The sequence below is a fragment of the Staurois parvus genome, unplaced genomic scaffold (assembly GCF_062004578.1).
Source record: "Staurois parvus isolate SC_StPar_1 unplaced genomic scaffold, SC_StPar_1.0 ptg000647l, whole genome shotgun sequence".
Taxonomy (NCBI): Eukaryota; Metazoa; Chordata; class Amphibia; order Anura; family Ranidae; genus Staurois; species Staurois parvus.
The window spans coordinates 2,245,001-2,266,610 of record NW_028318443.1 but is presented as its reverse complement, the minus strand read 5'-3'; the positions used below and the strand labels follow the sequence as shown (position 1 = coordinate 2,266,610).

General features: G+C 43.5%; 1 long non-coding RNA gene across 1 annotated transcript in view; it reads left to right on the top strand.

The window, feature by feature from the left end:
• The first annotated feature begins 16,656 nt into the window (after positions 1-16,656).
• Positions 16,657-21,610, top strand: part of LOC149448974 (uncharacterized) — an 8,247-nt gene continuing 3,293 nt past the window's right edge. The window contains exons 1-2 of the long non-coding RNA XR_016315471.1: positions 16,657-16,720; positions 17,000-17,046. This is a non-coding gene — a long non-coding RNA (uncharacterized LOC149448974). The remainder of the gene's footprint in view (positions 16,721-16,999; positions 17,047-21,610) is intronic.

Below are 21,610 nucleotides of genomic sequence, written 5' to 3'. Positions count from 1 at the left end.
ATGATTATTATTATTATTATTACATCGAGTTTATAGAGCGCCAAAGGGTTTGCTCAGCGCTGTACAATAGGGGGGGGGGGACAATACATGAAACAGCACAGTAACAACGAACAGCACACGAGGGGTTAGAGGGCCCTACTCTTTCGAGCTTACAATCTAGGAGGGAGGGGGTAGTGGTACAGGAGGAAGTGGCTGTGGGGGATGGAGTGGTAGGAGGAATGAAGGAGGACGGCTGTTAGGTAAGGGTGGGGTAAGCTTCCCTGAAGAGGTGGGTTTTCACGGAGCGCCTGAAGGTGAGGAGGGAAGGCGATAATCTGATGGATTGGGGTAGTGAGTTCCAGAGGATGGGGGAGGCCCTGGAGAAGTCTTGCAGTCATGCGTGGGAGGAGGAGACCAGGGATCACTCATTGTGTTCATTTAGGAAAGGAAGGGCCTGGTAAATGTGACTTGTTCACCAGACCCTTCCCCCACTCTCTATTCTGAAGGATCCTACTGTGTGCTGGCAGCTGCCGGTGGGAAGGAGTGGAGGGAAGCCGACAGCTCTGCAGGGGTGGAGTCACACAGGGGGAACTGGGCAGCAGAGGGAAACATAAGGTGCACAGGATGGTGATGGGTGTGGGGGGGGGGGGGGTGCAATTACTGGAAATGATCTCCTGTATGGCTCTCTGCAGCAGCTGAAAGCCAGCAAGAAGAAGAGAAGAAGCCAACTTTCAGCTGCTGCAGAGAGAGCCATACAGGAGATCAATTCCAGTAACTGCCCCCCCCCCCCTCGCCATGCCGAACTCCCTCCCTGCCCACCTCTGATTCACCTAGATGCCTTGGCCCCCCTGCTGGCCTGGGTCCTGTACTGGAGGATTGGTGGTACCCCCTTATCCACGGCCCTGGCTGGAGTGTGAGAGGAAGAAGCAACACAAGTAGCCAATAAGTTCATATTCTGACAAGAAGCACACTGATAGGAGGAGAGAGCAGAGTAATAGAGCAGAGTAATAGGGCGGTCCAGAATGACTTGGGCTCACAGAAAGTGGTTTGAATGAAGCTGGCCATTAGACTGAGGGCATCTAGTGGCAATATAAGTACTGTGGTGGAAATCTATGAAATGAAGGCAAATATTGAAGCTAAAAGCTAGTTTTGTTTTTTTATATTTAAGAGGCTATTCATTTTCACTATATCTTGTTATTTTGTACTGTAGTGCTTAAGGGGAGGAGTTCTTCAACACAAAGACCGATAGACAACATAATAGAGACCCACCACCATGTCCTATTTTATATGTCCTAATAAACAGTTATTTTTTGAACCAGACCACATTTGTAGGAAGAGAAATCTAAGTGAAATCAGAAATCCTGACTTATTCAAGGAAACAAATGCAGTGGCCCTGACTATGGTGCTGAAATTCTGAAATTTTTAGGGTTCTCTGGTTGAAGGGGGGGGGGGTTATTCAGTAAAGGAGTTATTTACAGTATTTTTCTGTCCAAGTATATATAAAGCCATTGCTTTTATTGTTTTGGATAGAGTGGGGTCCTTAAAAATTCACTTCACTTACTGTTCTAGAGACACAAAAAAAGCAAAAAGGAAATCTTAGACAGATATTACCAGAAAAAATGTCCTAATTGGAAGATTTTTTATTTACATTTTTTTCTCTTATTATATTTGTAATATGAATGATTAAAGGAGAAGTACAGGCAAAGCTCTTTTGGCTGTACTTCTCCTGTGGATCACAGGAGTGCAGTTTGTTTTGCACTCCTATGATCCGTTTTCAGCTGATAGTTGGCTGAAGTCACTCAGCCTCAGCCTGGTCAGGATGGGGAAAGATCCCAACTTCAAAGTCGGGATCCACCTCTGAGTCTGGAGTGTCACCTAGCTCAGCCTCTCAACGATTAGAGCCTGAGCCAGCAGCTACCTCCTCCTTTAAAGCCCAGCACTCCAGTGAGTGTTGGGGGCAGGGGAGGGACAGACAGCAGTGAATGACAGTTCCATTCTCTGCTCAGAGCAATGGTGAGATCTCAGCAATCAGTGGTCATGTGATCACGCGGCTGGGGACAGATGCAGCTTCGGACCAATGCTGCATCCACCTAAGTAAGTATACTGGGGGGAAGCCTTACTTCTCTGTTACGTCCACAGCTAAAATGGAAGTTGATGCTTTATCACCACAATAAAAAAAAGGTTCCTGTGTTCTCTTATAATCGATGTGGATACATTATTTGTAAACTATGTTACTAGCTCTGACTCTTTGATTCTGGTGTGAAATGAGCTGGACTTAACATAAGAAAACCTTTTCAGGTTTCTCTACAACACACACCACAGAAACGCACCTAAGCACCCAGATGGTGAGCCGTACTACCCTTGGACAGCAGCAGCTATCAGGTTAGTGTGTCATCCAGCAGTCATTACTGTAGACTTGGGTTAGTGTGTCATCCAGCAGTCATTACTGTAGACTTGGGTTAGTGTGTCATCCAGCAGCCATTACTGTAGACTTGGGTTAGTGCGTCATCCAGCAGTCATTACTGTAGACTTCGGTTAGTGCGTCATCCAGCAGTCATTACTGTAGACTTGGGTTAGTGCGTCATCCAGCAGTCATTACTGTAGACTTGGGTTAGTTCACCATCCAGCAGCCATTACTGTAGACTTGGGTTAGTGCGTCATCCAGCAGTCATTACTGTAGACTTGGGTTAGTTCACCATCCAGCCGCCATTACTGTAGACTTGGGTTAGTATGTCATCCAGCAGCCATTACTGTAGACCTTGGTTAGTGCACCATCCAGCAATCATTACTGTAGACTTGGGTTAGTGCACCATCCAGCAATCATTACTGTAGACTTGGGTTAGTGTGTCATCCAGCAGTCGTTACTGTAGACTTCGGTTAGTTCACCATCCAGCCGCCATTACTGTCGACTTGGGTTAGTGCACCATCCAGCAGTCATTACTGTAGACTTGGGTTAGTGTGCCATCCATCAGTCATTACTGTAGACTTGGGTTAGTGCGTCATCCAGCAGTCATTACTGTAGACTTGGGTTAGTGCACCATCCAGCAGTCATTACTGTAGACTTGGGTTAGTGCGTCATCCAGCAGCCATTACTGTAGACTTGGGTTAGTGCGTCATCCAGCAGTCATTACTGTAGACTTGGGTTAGTGCGTCATCCAGCAGTCATTACTGTAGACTTGGGTTAGTTCACCATCCAGCCGCCATTACTGTAGACTTGGGTTAGTATGTCATCCAGCAGCCATTACTGTAGACCTTGGTTAGTGCACCATCCAGCAATCATTACTGTAGACTTGGGTTAGTGCACCATCCAGCAATCATTACTGTAGACTTGGGTTAATGTGTCATCCAGCAGCCATTACTGTAGATTTGGGTTAGTGTGTCATCCAGCAGTCGTTACTGTAGACTTCGGTTAGTTCACCATCCAGCCGCCATTACTGTCGACTTGGGTTAGTGCACCATCCAGCAATCATTACTGTAGACTTCGGTTAGTGCATCATCCAGCAGTCATTACTGTAGACTTGAGTTAGTGCGTCATCCAGCAGCCATTACTATAGACTTGGGTTAGTGTGTCATCCAGCAGCCATTACTGTAGACTTGGGTTAGTTTGTCATCCAGCAGCCATTACTGTAGACTTGGGTTAGTTCACCATCCAGCCGCCATTACTGTAGACTTGGGTTAGTGCGTCATCCAGCAGTCATTACTGTAGACTTGGGTTAGTGCGTCATCCAGCAGTCATTACTGTAGACTTGGGTTAGTTCACCATCCAGCCGCCATTACTGTAGACTTGGGTTAGTGCGTCATCCAGCAGTCATTACTGTCGACTTGGGTTAGTTCACCATCCAGCCACCATTACTGTAGACTTGGGTTAGTATGTCATCCAGCAGCCATTACTGTAGACCTTGGTTAGTGCACCATCCAGCAATCATTACTGTAGACTTGGGTTAGTGCACCATCCAGCAATCATTACTGTAGACTTGGGTTAATGTGTCATCCAGCAGCCATTACTGTAGATTTGGGTTAGTGTGTCATCCAGCAGTCGTTACTGTAGACTTGGGTTAGTTCACCATCCAGCCGCCATTACTGTCGACTTGGGTTAGTGCACCATCCAGCAATCATTACTGTAGACTTGGGTTAGTGCGTCATCCAGCAGTCATTACTGTAGACTTGGGTTAGTGCACCATCCAGCAATCATTACTGTAGACTTTGGTTAGTGCGTCATCCAGCAGTCATTACTGTAGATTTGGGTTAGTGTGTCATCCAGCAGTCATTACTGTAGACTTGGGTTAGTGTGTCATCCAGCCGCCATTACTGTAGACTTGGGTTAGTGCAACATCCAGCAGCCATTACTATAGACTTGGGTTAGTGTGCCATCCAGCAGTCATTACTGTAAACTTTGGTTAGTGCGTCATCCATCAGTCATTACTGTAGTCTTGGGTTAGTGTGTCATCCAGCAGTCATTACTGTAAACTTGGGTTAGTGTGTCATCCAGCAGTCATTACTGTAAACTTGGGTTAGTGTGTCATCCAGCAGTCATTACTGTAGACTTGGGTTAGTGCGTCATCCATCGGTCATTATTGTAGACTTGGGTTAGTTCACCATCCATCAGTCATTATAGCAGACTTGGGTTAGTGTGTCATCCAGCAGTCATTACTGTAAACTTGGGTTAGTGTGTCATCCATCAGTCATTACTGTAGACTTGGTTAGTGTGTCATCCAGCAGTCATCCTCCGATCACCAAGTCCTGGCGGGGAGTTGCCGGTTGGGATCTGGTGATTGACATCCTCGGGAAGCCAACAGCAGCACAGGTAGGGCGGCACGCGCACGCCCCCTACCTGGTAATGCAAAATCACGTAAATTTACAGCGAAGCCCCTACCTTGTGTGCACGTGCAGGGTTGAGCGAGAGAGGGGGGTACTGTACTGGGCTGGGTGGGGGTCTGATCAGAGAGTGTGCCACTGCAGATATCACACCTTTTTTTTAAACATTATTAAATAGAACCCAGTTAGCTCTCTCATGGCCAGGCTGAAGTGATATGGAGGTGCAGGGTATAAGGGAAAAGTAACACCCCCCTTCCTGGTAATGACACATGCCCTCCTGCCTCGTCTTGGTATTGACAGATGACCCCTCCTTCAAGAGCCCCCCCCCACTTCAGCTAATCATAGATGACCCCCTCCTCCTTTGAAGACAGATGACTCCCCCCTCCTGGTAATGGCACATGTACACCCACTTCGTAATGACAGATGACACCCTTACCCCACCAGGTAATGACAGATGACCGCCCCCCCCCCCACACACACACACCAGGTAATGACAGGTGACCCTCCCCCCATCAGGTAATGACAGATGACCCCCCTTTCCTCACCAGGTAATGACAGATGACCCCCCACACACACACACACACCAGGTAATGACAGATGACCCTTCCCCCACCCATCAGGTAATGACAGATGACCTCCTCCCCCCACCAGGTAATGACAGATGACCTCCTCCCCCCCACCAGGTAATGACAAATGACCCATCCCCCACGATCAGGTAATGACAGATGACCCCCCCTTTCCCCACCAGGTAATGCCAATGTAGATTTGGGTTAGTGTGTCATCCAGCAGTCGTTACTGTAGACTTCGGTTAGTTCACCATCCAGCCGCCATTACTGTCGACTTGGGTTAGTGCACCATCCAGCAATCATTACTGTAGACTTCGGTTAGTGCGTCATCCAGCAGTCATTACTGTAGACTTGAGTTAGTGCGTCATCCAGCAGCCATTACTATAGACTTGGGTTAGTGTGTCATCCAGCAGCCATTACTGTAGACTTGGGTTAGTTTGTCATCCAGCAGCCATTACTGTAGACTTGGGTTAGTTCACCATCCAGCCGCCATTACTGTAGACTTGGGTTAGTGCGTCATCCAGCAGTCATTACTGTAGACTTGGGTTAGTGCGTCATCCAGCAGTCATTACTGTAGACTTGGGTTAGTTCACCATCCAGCCGCCATTACTGTAGACTTGGGTTAGTGCGTCATCCAGCAGTCATTACTGTCGACTTGGGTTAGTTCACCATCCAGCCACCATTACTGTAGACTTGGGTTAGTATGTCATCCAGCAGCCATTACTGTAGACCTTGGTTAGTGCACCATCCAGCAATCATTACTGTAGACTTGGGTTAGTGCACCATCCAGCAATCATTACTGTAGACTTGGGTTAATGTGTCATCCAGCAGCCATTACTGTAGATTTGGGTTAGTGTGTCATCCAGCAGTCGTTACTGTAGACTTGGGTTAGTTCACCATCCAGCCGCCATTACTGTCGACTTGGGTTAGTGCACCATCCAGCAATCATTACTGTAGACTTGGGTTAGTGCGTCATCCAGCAGTCATTACTGTAGACTTGGGTTAGTGCACCATCCAGCAATCATTACTGTAGACTTCGGTTAGTGCGTCATCCAGCAGTCATTACTGTAGATTTGGGTTAGTGTGTCATCCAGCAGTCATTACTGTAGACTTGGGTTAGTGTGTCATCCAGCCGCCATTACTGTAGACTTGGGTTAGTGCAACATCCAGCAGCCATTACTATAGACTTGGGTTAGTGTGCCATCCAGCAGTCATTACTGTAAACTTTGGTTAGTGCGTCATCCATCAGTCATTACTGTAGTCTTGGGTTAGTGTGTCATCCAGCAGTCATTACTGTAAACTTGGGTTAGTGTGTCATCCAGCAGTCATTACTGTAAACTTGGGTTAGTGTGTCATCCAGCAGTCATTACTGTAGACTTGGGTTAGTGTGTCATCCATCAGTCATTACTGTAGACTTGGTTAGTGTGTCATCCAGCAGTCATCCTCCGATCACCAAGTCCTGGCGGGGAGTTGCCGGTTGGGATCTGGTGATTGACATCCTCGGGAAGCCAACAGCAGCACAGGTAGGGCGGCACGCGCACGCCCCCTACCTGGTAATGCAAAATCACGTAAATTTACAGCGAAGCCCCTACCTTGTGTGCACGTGCAGGGTTGAGCGAGAGAGGGGGGTACTGTACTGGGCTGGGTGGGGGTCTGATCAGAGAGTGTGCCACTGCAGATATCACACCTTTTTTTTAAACATTATTAAATAGAACCCAGTTAGCTCTCTCATGGCCAGGCTGAAGTGATATGGAGGTGCAGGGTATAAGGGAAAAGTAACACCCCCCTTCCTGGTAATGACACATGCCCTCCTGCCTCGTCTTGGTATTGACAGATGACCCCTCCTTCAAGAGCCCCCCCCCACTTCAGCTAATCATAGATGACCCCCTCCTCCTTTGAAGACAGATGACTCCCCCCTCCTGGTAATGGCACATGTACACCCACTTCGTAATGACAGATGACACCCTTACCCCACCAGGTAATGACAGATGACCGCCCCCCCCCCCACACACACACACCAGGTAATGACAGGTGACCCTCCCCCCATCAGGTAATGACAGATGACCCCCCTTTCCTCACCAGGTAATGACAGATGACCCCCCACACACACACACACACCAGGTAATGACAGATGACCCTTCCCCCACCCATCAGGTAATGACAGATGACCTCCTCCCCCCACCAGGTAATGACAGATGACCTCCTCCCCCCCACCAGGTAATGACAAATGACCCATCCCCCACGATCAGGTAATGACAGATGACCCCCCCTTTCCCCACCAGGTAATGACAGATACCCCCACCAGGTAATGACAGATGACCCTCCCCCCACCAGGTAATGACAGGTGACCCTTCCCCCCCCACACACACACCAGGTAATGACAGATGACCCTCCCCCCATTTAGGTAATGACAGATGACCCCCCTTTCCCCACCAGGTAATGACAGATGACCCTCCCCCACACTAGGTAATGACAGATGACCTCCCCTCCCACACACACACACCAGGTAATGACAGATGACCCCCCCCCCCCCTTTCCCCACCAGGTAATAACAGATACCCCCTCCTCCACCAGGTAATGACAGATGACCCTTCCCCCACCCATCAGGAAATGACAGATGACCCCCCCTTTCCCCACCAGGTAATGACAGATACCCCCTCCTCCACCAGGTAATGACAGATTACCTCCTCCCCCACCAGGTAATGACAGATGCCCCCCCCCCCTCCCCCCACTAGTTAATGACAGATACCCCCCTCTCCCACCAGGTAATGACAGAGTACCTGTCCAGCAGAGTTGGCCTCACTCCGCTACTCTCAGGCTCAGGACTTGAAAATGGAGTTAAAAGCTCAGAGCTCAGAGCTTCTGCTTTGCTCTGGATTACATTTTGCCTATCATAGCGAGTGGGAGACAGCACGGGGCCCCCCTGGAGCATGACTGGGGTCACAGTTCTGTTTTTTACTCCATGTGCCTAAGGGTAAAACGAATCTTAAAGCCTAAGCACAATTTTGCAACTTTGACAAGTGTTAGCGTTTATATAATCACAGCTACTTTTGTACATCCAGGTGGATTATAACTTGTTTTTTCAGGACAAATTGAACTTTCATTTGGTGGTAAATGGTAATGATATCTCCAGTTTGTTTTTTTTATTATCAAGGGAAAACTGCCCCTAAATAGTAAAAAATAAATCATTTTTTTAATTTAGCTGTATATTTCTTGCTACTACCATAACCTACCACCACAGAACAATTCAAAATAATTTCTCCAGCTCCTGACGATCAGAGTAATACCACATATGTGTATGTTATTTGTTGTTTGTACCCGTAGTACGGCCCAGAAACAATAGTGCGCATTTTCATTTTTTAATTTTTTTTTTAATCCTGCCACTAACTGACACTGATACTAAATTAAAAATTAAAAAAAAAAATTCTGACCAAAAAAAAAAATACTGACCCTAACTTTTGACTTTTGACCTTGACCCTGACCCAAACACTAATCCTGGCACTAAACTAGATCAAACCTTGATCTAGTTATTTTTTTAATTATTATTATTTTTTTATTATTATTATTTGTATGTATTTATTTTTACACTTGTTTTTTTTTCTCTCTCCAAGGAGGGATACAATGTATCTCTCTCCTCCATTCACCGACAGAAAACATGGGGTTGGGCTTCATAGTGACTGATCACTGTGGTAGCCAATCAGAGGCTATCACAGCAATCAGGTGACCCAGGATCAGGACTTCTGGGTCTTGATTGTTAGAACGGGACCCATGGCTTTCAGTGAGACGTGTGCGTACGCTGTGCGGCGCGTTCCCAGCACAAAGACAGTTACACAAATTAGCTGCCCCATGGAAAAAAGCCCAGCCCAGTTCAGCAGGGCCATATATTTGTGTGCGCTCAACATGAAGGAGTTAAAGTGGAACTATGAGCAATATAAAAATGACATGCATGATATAGTCTGCCAGTAGCATTACCACAGCAGAATATTTTTTTCCGAATTCAGCCTGTAACAAAATTAAACCGCATGTTGATCCTGCCAGTAGATCTTTTATTATTCCATTTCCTATTATAGGCCAAGCTATGCTGCAAAATTGCCATTTCCAGGTATAGGAAGTTGCAGTCTCTGCTGTCAAGAAGCTGTCAATCAACCAGTAGGGGGCAGCAGATTGGATAAAAGCAAAGGGTAACCACCACCCTCACAATTTTGGGAGCTGGTAGTCACCCAATTAAAGAAGGACATCGGAGAGAGGGAGAGCAGAAACTGGCAGGATCAACGGGAATATAAAATATTTCCATACATCAATATAAAAAAAAAACCTTACACAATTAAATGTACAAAGCAAAAAATGGATTCATTTACACAACTTTATTATTTGACTTTACATAGACTTTAACCGCATACTGTATGTCCAATGTCTCAAGAGTAAAATAATGAAAAAAAAACAAAATGTGCAAATATCAGCGCTGCCATCTCTAATCCTGACACTATAGGCAATGGTTCTATGATAAATACAGCCTTAGGCTTGGTTTCAGTAAAGCCACTGCATCATCACAACCGAAGGGAAACCAGCATTTAAAAGAAATAGATCACCAATGTCAAACTCAATTTTTTTTTAGTATAGGTTGCCTTTAAAGAGATCGCTAAACCACTCTCACCAGTCCCCTTATCCAGAAGAGCTTATAATCGAATGTTTCTACTGCACAATAGAGCCAATTTGGGCTAGTGGTAAAAAGCTTACAAATAATTCATATATACCATATGCAATCAGCAGGTGGCGCTCTAGAGTCTGAATGCTGGTTTTCTGTAGTTATTTACTTCTGTGTTGCAAAGAGAGGGGAATTGGATCAGTTATTCTTCAGTCTGCTCACAAACATGAATGAGTCAGTGGAGGGACCATCTACTCCTCTTTAGTTTACAAGGCACTTTATAAAATAAAAAAGGTTGTGAGATGACACATGATGACCACAGAAAGGAAATGTATTCTGACCAGGGGCGGACTAACCATTTAGGCACTCGGGCACTGCCCGAGGGCTCCAGGTCAGTAGGGGGCCCCATGAGATGCCCCTGGTACCTTTCAAAACAGTGTGGGGGACACAGCAGTCCCATGTGGGTGAACACACAGCAGTGTGGGCGAGGACACAGCGGTCCCATGATTTCCTATTGCCCAGGGCCCCATGAGTTGTCAGTCCGTCGCTAGTTCTGACTCAACTATGAGGCCATAAACTTTTTCTACAGTGATCTATACGATATGGTGTTGAATTTATCTCTTGCATCGGGTCAGACAGTTTAACTCAATGAGTAAACTCACATGTTGAGGATGTCTTATGAAGAAACCCATTTGAATGTTCCGTTTAATGGAGAATAATCATAGGTAGAAAAGCGTTAATGTTGTAAGCCTCACGGAAAGATGCATTCAGGAAGACAGGATACAGTGGAATGATTACCATAGAGAGGCAGGAGGGAGGGGATATACTCATATACCGTGAGAGAAAGAGAGCTCAGCTTAGACAGAAGGAGACAGCTTAAAGGAACAGAGCAATAATAAACAAGTGATGGTCACAGAGAAATAATAATAAATAAAATAGTGTAACACAACAAAGTATGCTTAATTAAAAATAGTTAACCTGTTTTTTTTCTCCCATTTCCTTACAGTGATTCTAGCAGTAGTAGGGGTCCTGCTCGTCTTGATTATTCTGTGTGTCATATTGATTGTCCTGAAAAAGAGAGGTGGGCAAATCTGGAGATTAAAACAAAAACATATCAATAAATATATAATATATATATACAGTAGGTAAAATAACTATTGAACACCATTTTATAGGTAAATATATTGCTAAAGGTGCTATTGGCATGACATTTTCACCACATGTCGGTAACAACCCATGCAATCCATACATACAAGGAAACCAAAGCAAATAGGTTCAGTAATTAGGTTATGTGTAATAAAATGGAATGACACGGGGAAAAAGTATTGAACACGCTAACTGGAATTTATTTAATACTTCGTACAAAATCCTCTGTAATTAATGACAGCTTCAAGATGCCTCCTGTATGGAGAAACTAGTGACATGCATTGCTCAGGTGTGATTTTGTCCCATTCTTCCACAGAAACAGTCTTCAAATATTGAAGGTTCCGTGGGCCTCTTCTATGAACTCTGATCTTTAGTTCTTTCCATAGATTTTCTATTGGATTCAAGTCAGGTGATTGGCTGGGCCATTCTAGTAGATGTATTTTCTTTTTTTGAAACCTTGGCTTTGTGTTTGGGATCATTGTCTTGCTGAAATGTCCGCCCTTGTTTCATCTTCATCATCCGGGTAGATGGCAGCAGATTTTTATCAAGAACGTCTTGGTATATTTTTCCTATCATCTTTCCTCCAATGACATGAAGTTTGCCAGTACTGTATTCTGAAAAACAGCCCCTCACCACGATGTTCCCACCTCCATGCTTCACTGTTGGGATGGTGTTTTTGGGGTGGTGTGCAGTGCCATTTGACCTCCAAACATGGTATGTATTATGGCATCCAAAGAGTTCAATTTTGCTCTCATCTGACCAGACTATATTCTCCCAGTATTTCCAGGCTTGTCTAAATGTTGTGCAGAAAACTTTAAACAAGCTTCAACATGCTTTTTCTTCAGCAATGGAGTCTTGCATGATGAGTGTGCACACAGGCCATGGCGGTGCATTACTTATTGTTTTCTTTGAAACAATTGTACCTGCTAATTCCAGGTCTTTCTGCAGCTCTCCACAAGTGGTCATTGGCTCTTTGCCAACTCTTCTGATAATTCTTTTCAGTCCTCTTTCAGAAATCTTGTGAGGATCACCTGGTCGTGGCTGGTTTATGGTGAAATGATGTTCTTTCCACTTCTGGATTATGGCCGCAACAGTGCTCACTGAGACATTCAAGAGTTTTGAAATTCTTCTGTAACCAATGCCATCAGTATGTTTTGCAACAATAAGATTGCAAAGGTCTTTAGAGAGCTCTTTGGTTTTACCCATCATGAGATGTTACTTGTGTGACACCTTGGTAATGAAACACCTTTTTATAGGCCATCAGTTGAGACTGAACCAGCTGATATTAATTTGCACTGACAAGGGGCAGGATTGCTTTCTAATTATTGATAAAGTTCCGATTGTGTCTTGGCTTTCCATGCCTTTTTGCACCTCCCTTCCTTCATGTGTTCAATACTTTTTCCCTGCTTCATTCCATTTTCTTACACATAATTTCTGAACTTATTTGTTTTGGTTTCTTTGTATGTACAGTATAATAAAATAGAAAATCTATGGAAATAACTAAAGATCAGATTTCATAGAAGAGGCCCACAGAACCTTCAAAATTTGAAGACCATTTGTGTGGAAGAATGGGCTAAAATCACACCTGAGCAATGCAAGTGATTAGTTTCTCCATACAGGAGGCGTTTTGAAGCTGTCATTACCAACAGAGGATTTTGTACAAAGGACTAAATGAATTTCAGTTCATGTGCTCAATACTTTTTCCCTGTGTCATTCCATTTTATTATAAATAACTTAATTTCTGAACTTATTTGTTTTGGTTTCTTTGTATGTAAGGATTGCATGGGTTGTTACCAACATGTGGTGGAAATATCATGTCAATAGCACCGTTAGAATTATATTTACCAGGAAAACTGGTGACGTGTCCAATACGTGTGTATGTATATATATATATATATATATATATATATATATATATATATATATATATTTATTTTTTTTTTATTTTTTTATTTATTTATTTGAGTTTAGGATTGTACACTGAAGACTACTGTGAATATCACGCCATACACAGACATTTTAGACAGTTGTTTTTTTTTAGTCTTGCGGTAACAGTTTGGGGAATGTCCTTCTCTGGTCCACCATGACTGTGCCCCATAAAGACATGGTTTGAGGAGAAGTTTGATTGGACAGATCCCTGATTGTGATGCAGGAGATCGATTCCCAAACATACCCCTGAGTGGGTTCCTTTCCTTTCCTGGAAATGGTCAGCCCTCCATGTCAAAGATCTGCTACTGTTTTAGATCTTTTTTAACTGGAAAACTGAAGAAAGTGACCCAATCCAGATGGATTGTGTGACTTTATTGATAATGCATATGCACACAGGTAATAGTACAGTAATGGTAGTAGAGATATAGGTTTCTATACGTCCACTGAACATATACAACCTGGGCTTTTTTCTCAGAGAATAGGTGCAGGAACTTCCCCCTTCTGCGTCACGTCTTGTTTCCACCCCTACCCACCTCCAAGCACCGTCCCTTGGTTCCACTCCTACCCACCTTCCAGCACAACTCCTTTTAGAGAATACAAAGCCAAGCCAGGGGCGGACTGACAACTCATGGGGCCCCCGGGCAATAGGGGATTATGGGGCCCCTGTGTCTTTGCCCAAACTCAAAAAAGCCTATGAAAAAGGTACCAGGGGCATCTCATGGGGCCCCCTACTGACCCTGAGCCCTCGGGCAGTGCCCGAGTTTCCAAATGGTCAGTCCGCCCCTGAGCCAAGCATCATTTTGTGGTGCTAAGTAGTAATTTGTATGTAATTTGTAATGATAACAAGAAAAGCAGTAAAATAGATCCCCACAGCCAACAGCAATAGACCCTTCCCAACAACATAGAATTGATTCTCCCAGGAACAATAGATTCCACCCCCAGAAAAAATAGACTCCTGGCAGCAAGAATAGATTTCCCAGCTGCCAGCATTAATAGACTCTCCATCAGCCTGCAACAATAGACCCCTAACTCAACTATACGTATATCCCGTCAAGCAACAATTGACCCCCCCAGCAACCATAAATCCCCATCAGCAACAATAGATCTCCCCAGCAACAATAGCCAGCCACACAAAATCGATGCCTTCTAGCAACAATAGACCCCCATTAGCCAGCAGCAGTAGATCCCCCTCTCAACAGTAGATCCCTTCCAGCCATAATTGACCACCTAGCAACATAATTCCCCCAGCAACAATAGACCATCATGCAATACTAGATCCCCTCCAGCAACAATATACCACCCAGCAGCCAGTATTAATAGACCCTCCAGCACACCCCAGCACCCCTTGCCATTACATATATTCAGTGCTGGGAATGTCCCCTGCGTTCCCGCTGAAAAAAAGCCCTGTATACAGCTACTATACTGTATTAGATATGTCTTCTTCAGTGGATTGTATGTTAGATGCTCAGCCACTGTGTTTTTCCTTGTTAAAACTTGAAAATCAGTAAACTCAATTTAGACATTAAATAAAAGTTCCATAAAAGTTCCAAAAAAGGATCCCCTGCAAAATGCTTACCTATCTTTCACTGCTGATCTTTGCTGTAGAATAAACAACCACATAAAGAATGTTCAAAATCCAAAATGACTTAAAGTGTGGGATTCCTGATTTCTGCTGTCCTCTGTGGTTCCTCCTGGTTGATCGTTACATCACTATAGGGCATAGTAGTGACATAGTGGCTGATGGATCAAACCACTGCTCTGCAGGAACAATGCCATTTATAGCGATGCTATAAAGTCCACCAAGCCCTGTAAATAATAGAAACCTACAGCTTGGTCCTTGATCCCCTGCCGTCCTCTTTGGTTTCTCCTGCCAACCTCTGCATCACTACAGGGTACAGCAGTAATATAGGGGATGGTGGATCAAACCACTAGGACAGCAGGAGGATCAGCGATTCAACACCAAGGAAATGTTGTATTCTCTACACTCTGTGCAGTTGCTTCCCTCACAGTAGAGATCAATGTTGCAGGAGAAGTATCAACTATTTTCCTTGTCAGGGAACCTTTTTTTTAGAACTTTAACTTCGGCATCATAGACAACCTAAAGTTTAATTTAATAAGAATGTATATAAGGACTTATGTACTGTACTTTTCTAACAGTGAAATTGTCACTGGGGTAATAATCTTCTTTTTTATGATATTTTCAGGTGTGATTTGTAAAGAGAAGGAGAGGTGGGTGTTTCTGTGTTAATGACATCTTGTTTTTGCATATCAATACAGATCTTCCGATTCTGATACCCTGGTAATTATGCAATTGTCCCTTCCACTGTAGGTTGACATTTCTGACCTACTGGAAATGCCAGTTGCCTGACAGTTGAGCCTTCGGTATATTCTGGAGTATTGACTTAGAACAAATATATAGATTGTGACTTCTGAATTAACTCTGAAGTTGCAGATCAGAGTGCCTACCTCAGTTCTGACTGATGTATTGAGTTAGCTCAGGGGCAAAGTCTTACAATGTGTTGAAGCTATAGAATCAGCCAAGCAAATAGTATTTCTCAAGGAAAGTCAACAATGACAGCTTATGTAGGAGTAGCACCCTCTAGGTTAGCTAGATATGATTTTTGTGAGTCAGAGGCTTGTTAGAAGCCTGGGTTGAGTCAACCTGGGAGTGAGGTAGAGAGGTCACCTCAGCACAGGCTGGGAGGTTCTACAGGTCAGGGCTTCTGGAGCCCTCCCACCCTTCCAGAAACTGCTGGAACTTTCTGGAAGAGGAGTGGAGAAGGGCAAGAGACCTAGGTTTGAATGCTTAAGAGAACTTGGCCAATCCCTAGGCAGGAGGCCAGGCATAGTAGCTAAGGGCAACCCTTAATTGTGGCAGAGTCTAAGCAGAAGGTGTAGTGTTGGACTTGAGTGGAAGATTGACTGAAGGAAGGTTCTGGAGTGTGGAGTCAGGGAGGGGAGCCTACCTACAGGCTGATTGCTGGATGGAAGGAGCTCTACTGTGCCACAAGTCTGCTAGGAAGGACAACCTGCCAGCCGGGATAGAGCCAGCCAAGTTTAAGGCTTGAAAGCAGCTGCAACTCACCATGCTGACAGGACAGTGTGAGTACTTCTACAAACTATGGACCAGGCAAAGGTAGTTGGTGGTCAGGTGCAGTACCCAACTAGTTCCCATCTGGAACTGCTTAACTGCAGATCTTGGAATCCCTTGCTCAGGGATACCCTTGGGACACCTGCTTGAGAGAGGAAAGCTTCATCTGGGGTCTGAGGAGGTACACCTAAGGGGACATCAGTGCTCATTAAAGAGACAGTTGCTACTTTTAGTTTTTTTTCTACGAAGTTGTCCTCACGTTTTACAGTTCCTTGGACATCCCATATACCCCTAGACCTCATCCAAGTTGTTAATCTCTTAATAAAAAAAAAGCTCAAGGACTGTTTTACTGACTGAGAGAAAATGTGGAAAATGTATTTTGCCTGGCCATACAAAGCTTAGGGGGACCCGTCAAGCTCAGTGGCCCTTAAAGGGGTTAGTGCTACACAGGAATTTTCTTTTAATCTCATACATTTACTTTTTTCAGAGTAAAGTCTGCACCTTCACCTGTGAACCATACTTCAAGGGCTCCGAACAATGATGGCAACGGTAGGGGGAGAGTATAGATTTGATCATTTGTTTTTAATCTAATCTTTGATTTTTAAAAAATCTTCTTTTCTCTTCTACCTATTCCTTTTCTGTTCTCTCCTTTCTTAACTTCTTCTTTCTTGCTCTTCTCTGTCCTTCCCTTTCCATTTTGTTCCCTCCCTTTTCCTATCTTTCCATTTTTGTGATTCACTTCCCTTTCCCTCACTTTCTTCCCTTAATATTTTCCTTCACCTTGCTTTTGTGACATTCTGTCAGTAATTAATTTTCTTTCTCTTTAAGTGGAAATGTGGAATATCGAATCCAGCAATGTAGCTACTAGTCAAGAGGTGAGAATCAAAAACATCCATTGACCACCTTCTCCACCATCAACACCTACCAGCTGTTTGTTTTGTTGAAGCACCTACTGTCCATCTAGTATCAGCACCCTAAATATGTATTTTTATCAGCTTCCAAGGGTCCCATCATAGTGGGAGAGGGAGTTCTATCAGTGTCAGGCAGTCAGACTCCATTATATAGCTCAGTGCTTCCTTTCTAACACTGGATGCAGGAGTTCCCCTTCCCATCAGTTTGCTGCTGATTCTTCATTGTCCATTCAGCACACTGTGTGCAGGAGAAACCATTGTGACCATCTTGGCTATGGAGTGTGGCGAACAGAATTACAAATATGTTGTATTTTCACAGGTGAAATATTTTCTATCTATGGTGTCCTTTTATGAAACAGAGATCTTAAGGAGATCCTAAGGATCGTTGCTGATCTCAGATCATTAGTGGTTTAGGAAACAGAGATGATCAGCGGAGAACATGTACTCCGCTGATCATCTCAGCACACAGATGGCCAGTATATGAAGGAGCGATGTCAGCCCTTCACTGGCGATCTGTGTTCTCCCTCCAGATTTTTCAGCCCGGAGCTGGAGAATCTGAGGAACCGCAAACTAAGCAGCTTCTCCTCATTTGGAGAAGCTGCTTAGTTTGCGGTTCTTCTGATTCTCCAGCTCTGGGCTGGAGAATCAGAGGAACCAAAAACTAAGCAGCTTCTCCTCGTCGGAGAAGCGATCTACACCGCTTCATAAAAAGGCATTCAGAGGAGAACTCTCTCCTCTGAGAATGTCGGAGAACTGAGCAGCGGTCATTTACCAATGCATGATAAAAGGACACCTATATCAGTTATGTATGTTTGGCTGCAGGTCAGCTTGAAGGAACAGCACCAATACTTCAGTATTTATTCTGCAGTTGATAGAAACAGTGGAATCTTTTAGAACTGCTGCCTACGCCATCAGAAAATGTCTTAATATTTGTTTTTTTTGGACTCCTACTGAGCCAGAGAGGATAGACAGAAATATTAATATACCTGAAAGGAAAAATGTACAGTCATCATTGCTTTGCACAAAAAGGGGTTCACAGGCAAGGATATTGCTGCTGCTAAGATTGCACCTACATCAACCATTTATCATCAAGAACTTCTAGAAGAGAGGTTCAATTGTTGTGAAGAAGACTTCAGCCCAAGAAAGTCCAGCAAGCACCAGGAACATCTCTTAAAGTTGATTCAGTTGTGGGATTGGGGCACCACCAGTACAGAGATTGCTCAGGAATGGCAGGAGGCAGGTGTGAGTGCTTCTGCATGCACAGTGAGGCAAAGACTTTTGGAGGATGGCCTGGTGTCAAGAAGGGCAGCAAAGGAGCCACTTCTTTCCAGGAAAAACATCAGGGACAGATTGATATTCTGCAAAAGGTACAGGGATTGGACTGCTAAGGACTGGGGTAAAGTAATTTTCTCTCATGAATCCCCTTTCCGAGTGTTTGAGGAATATGGAAAAAACCTTGTCCAGAGAAGAAAAAGTGAATGCTACCATCAGTCCTGTGTCATGCAAACAGTAAAGCATCCTGAGACCATTTATGTGTGGGGGTTGCTTCTCAGTCAAGGGATTGGGCTCATTCACAATTTTGCCTAAGAACACAGCCATGAAAGAAGAATGGTACAAAAACATCCTCCGAGGGCAACTTCTCCCAACCATCCAAGAACAGTTTGGTGATGAACAATACCTTTTCCAGCATGATGGAGCACCTTGCTGTAAGGCAAATGTGATAACTAAGTGGCTTGGGGAACAAAACATCAACATTTTGGGTCCATGGCCAGGAAACTCCTTAGACCTTCATCCCATTGAGAACTTGTGGTCAAGAGGTGGACGATCAAAATAACCCAACAAATTCTGACAAATTGCAAGCACTGATTATGCAAGAATGGGCGGCCATCATTCAGGATGTGACCCAAAAGTAGATAGACAGCATGCCAGGCTGAATTGTAGAGTTCTTGAAAAAGAAGGCTCAGGACTGGGGTAAAGTCATTTTCTCCGATGAATCCCCTTTGGGGAGTGTTTGGGGCATCCGGAAAAAACCTTGTCCGGAGAAGAAAAAGTGAGTGCTACCATAAATCCTGTGTCATGCCAACAGTAAAGCATCCTGAGACCGTTCATGCGTGGGGTTGCTTCTCAGCCAAGGGAGTGGCTGAGAATTGACTCACAATTTTGCTTAAGAACACAGCCATGAAAAAAGAATGGTACAAAAACATCCTCCGAGGGCAACTTCTCCCAACCATCCAAGAACAGTTTGGTGATGAACAATGCCTTTCCAGCATGATGGAGCACCTTGCTGTAAGGCAAATGTGATAACTAAGTGGCTTGGGGAATAAAACATCAACATCTTGGGTCCATGGCCAGGAAACTCCTCAAACCTTAATCCCAATAAGAACTTGTGATCAGTCTTCAAGAGGTGGGCAATCAAAATAACCCAACAAATTCTGACAAATTCCAAGCGCTGATTATGCAAGAATGGGTCAGGATGTGGCCCAGAAGTTGAAAGACAGCATGCCAGGCTGAATTGTAGAGGTCTTGATAAAGAAGGCTCAGGACTGGGGTAAAGTCATTTTCTTTGATGAATCTCCTTTGGTAAAAATGGTACAAAAACATCTGAGGGCAACTTCTCCCAACCATTCGAAAACAGTTTGGTGATGAACAATGCCTTTTCCAGCATGATGGAGCACCTTGCCGTAAAGGCAAATGTGACAACTAACTGGCTTGGGGAATAAAACATCAACATCTTGGGTCCATGGCCAGGAAATTCCTCAGACCTTCATCCCATTGAGAACTTGTGGTTACTCCTCAGGAGGCGGGTGAACAAAATAACCCAACAAATTCTGACAAATTTCAAGCACTGATCACGCAAGAATGGGCGGCCATCAGTCAGGATGTGGCCCAGAAGTTGATAGACAGCATGCAGGGAGAATTGCAGAGATCTTGAAAAAGAAGGGTCAACTCTGCAAATATTGTCTCTTCGCATAAACCTAATGTTGTTGTCAATAAAAGCCTTTGACACTTTGAAATGCTTGTAATTATAATTCAGTATATCATAGTAACATCTGACAAAAAGATCTAAAAACATTAAAGCAGCAGACTTCATTTTTGTGTCATTCTCAAAACTTTTGGCCGGGGCTGTATAGTTACTCTGTCATTCAAATGTTGAACAAAGGTGTGGCATTTATTCAGCATATGACATCAGTTAAAGAAACCTTAAAGTAGTTAAAGTAAAAAAAAAAAGTTGCTAAATTGCATTCCTATTTAACCCTTTATTACTCTTTAGTTAGCCCAAAATCAGCCCTAGCTGACTCCTTCCTTCTCTTCTCTCCTTAGCTATTATTCCTCTCCTGATTTGTTATTTCTTTTTGTAAGATTCTAATAATAATTAATGACCTATTTCACTTTTATTCATTTGAATGCTTTCTTTTTTGTGTCAAATAAAAAAGTGCCAAACTGAAAAAAATGTCATATGTAAATAACAGCCAACTGCCATTTTCCCACAAGCATAATTTTAGCGAAATTTTAAACAGGACAATATGTGAATTAAAATGCATAGTTTTTATTTGCAGTGAAATTACTTTTTCAAAACGAACACTGGTAGAAAAAAAATCTCTTTTTTCTATAATTTACAAGGAAAGTAAAATCCATTTACAAGGGCTGAAAATGTAAGAAAGGGATTTTTAAGGTTCAATGGCTATATCAAATCAAAGCGAGCAATTAAAAGATATATTTTATTACAAAATAATTAAACTATATATATAGATAATACAAAGGAAAACTACATGGACAGTACTGCAAGAATGCATTGTAAACAATATATTGTTGGAGATATCCTCTATGTATGATCCTTAACATGTTTGGCTTCCTCGGGAGGCATTCACATATGAAGGATACTAGGGAAGATACAAAAAACATTCATGTAAAATAAAAAAAAAAACAAAAACAGCAGAAGGTGTGATAGAGCATGTACAACCACAGACAAAGATGCCCCCACCCACCAATTCACCCATATCCCACAGTCCATGACTCACATCACCACAAACCGTGCCAAGATGGATCAATGGGAATTGTGGGAATAATTCAGTACTGTGCACAGCAAACCACAGAGGAGATATATAGACCACAGAAAATTTATTGGAAAATATCCATACACTGAAGAAGCCATGAAGGCGAAACATGTTGGGGATATCTCCAACAATATATTGTGTACAGCGCATTCTTGCAGAATTATCAATGTATGTGTCCTTTTTTTATTTTATATATATATATATATATATATATATATATATATATATATATAATTTTTTAATAAAATACATCTTTTAACTGCTTACTTTGGTTTTAATTTATCTATTGCACCTTAAACACCCCATTCTTACAATTACAACCCCATCTTGTTTGTAATTGAAGGGATGTGGTTAATGATATATATATACTGTAAAAGAAAGTCTAGTTTAACCCCAAAAATGTATGTATTACATTGTTATCTTAAAGTGTTACTAAACCCACAACAGTACAATCAGGCTGTAGATGCAGTAAA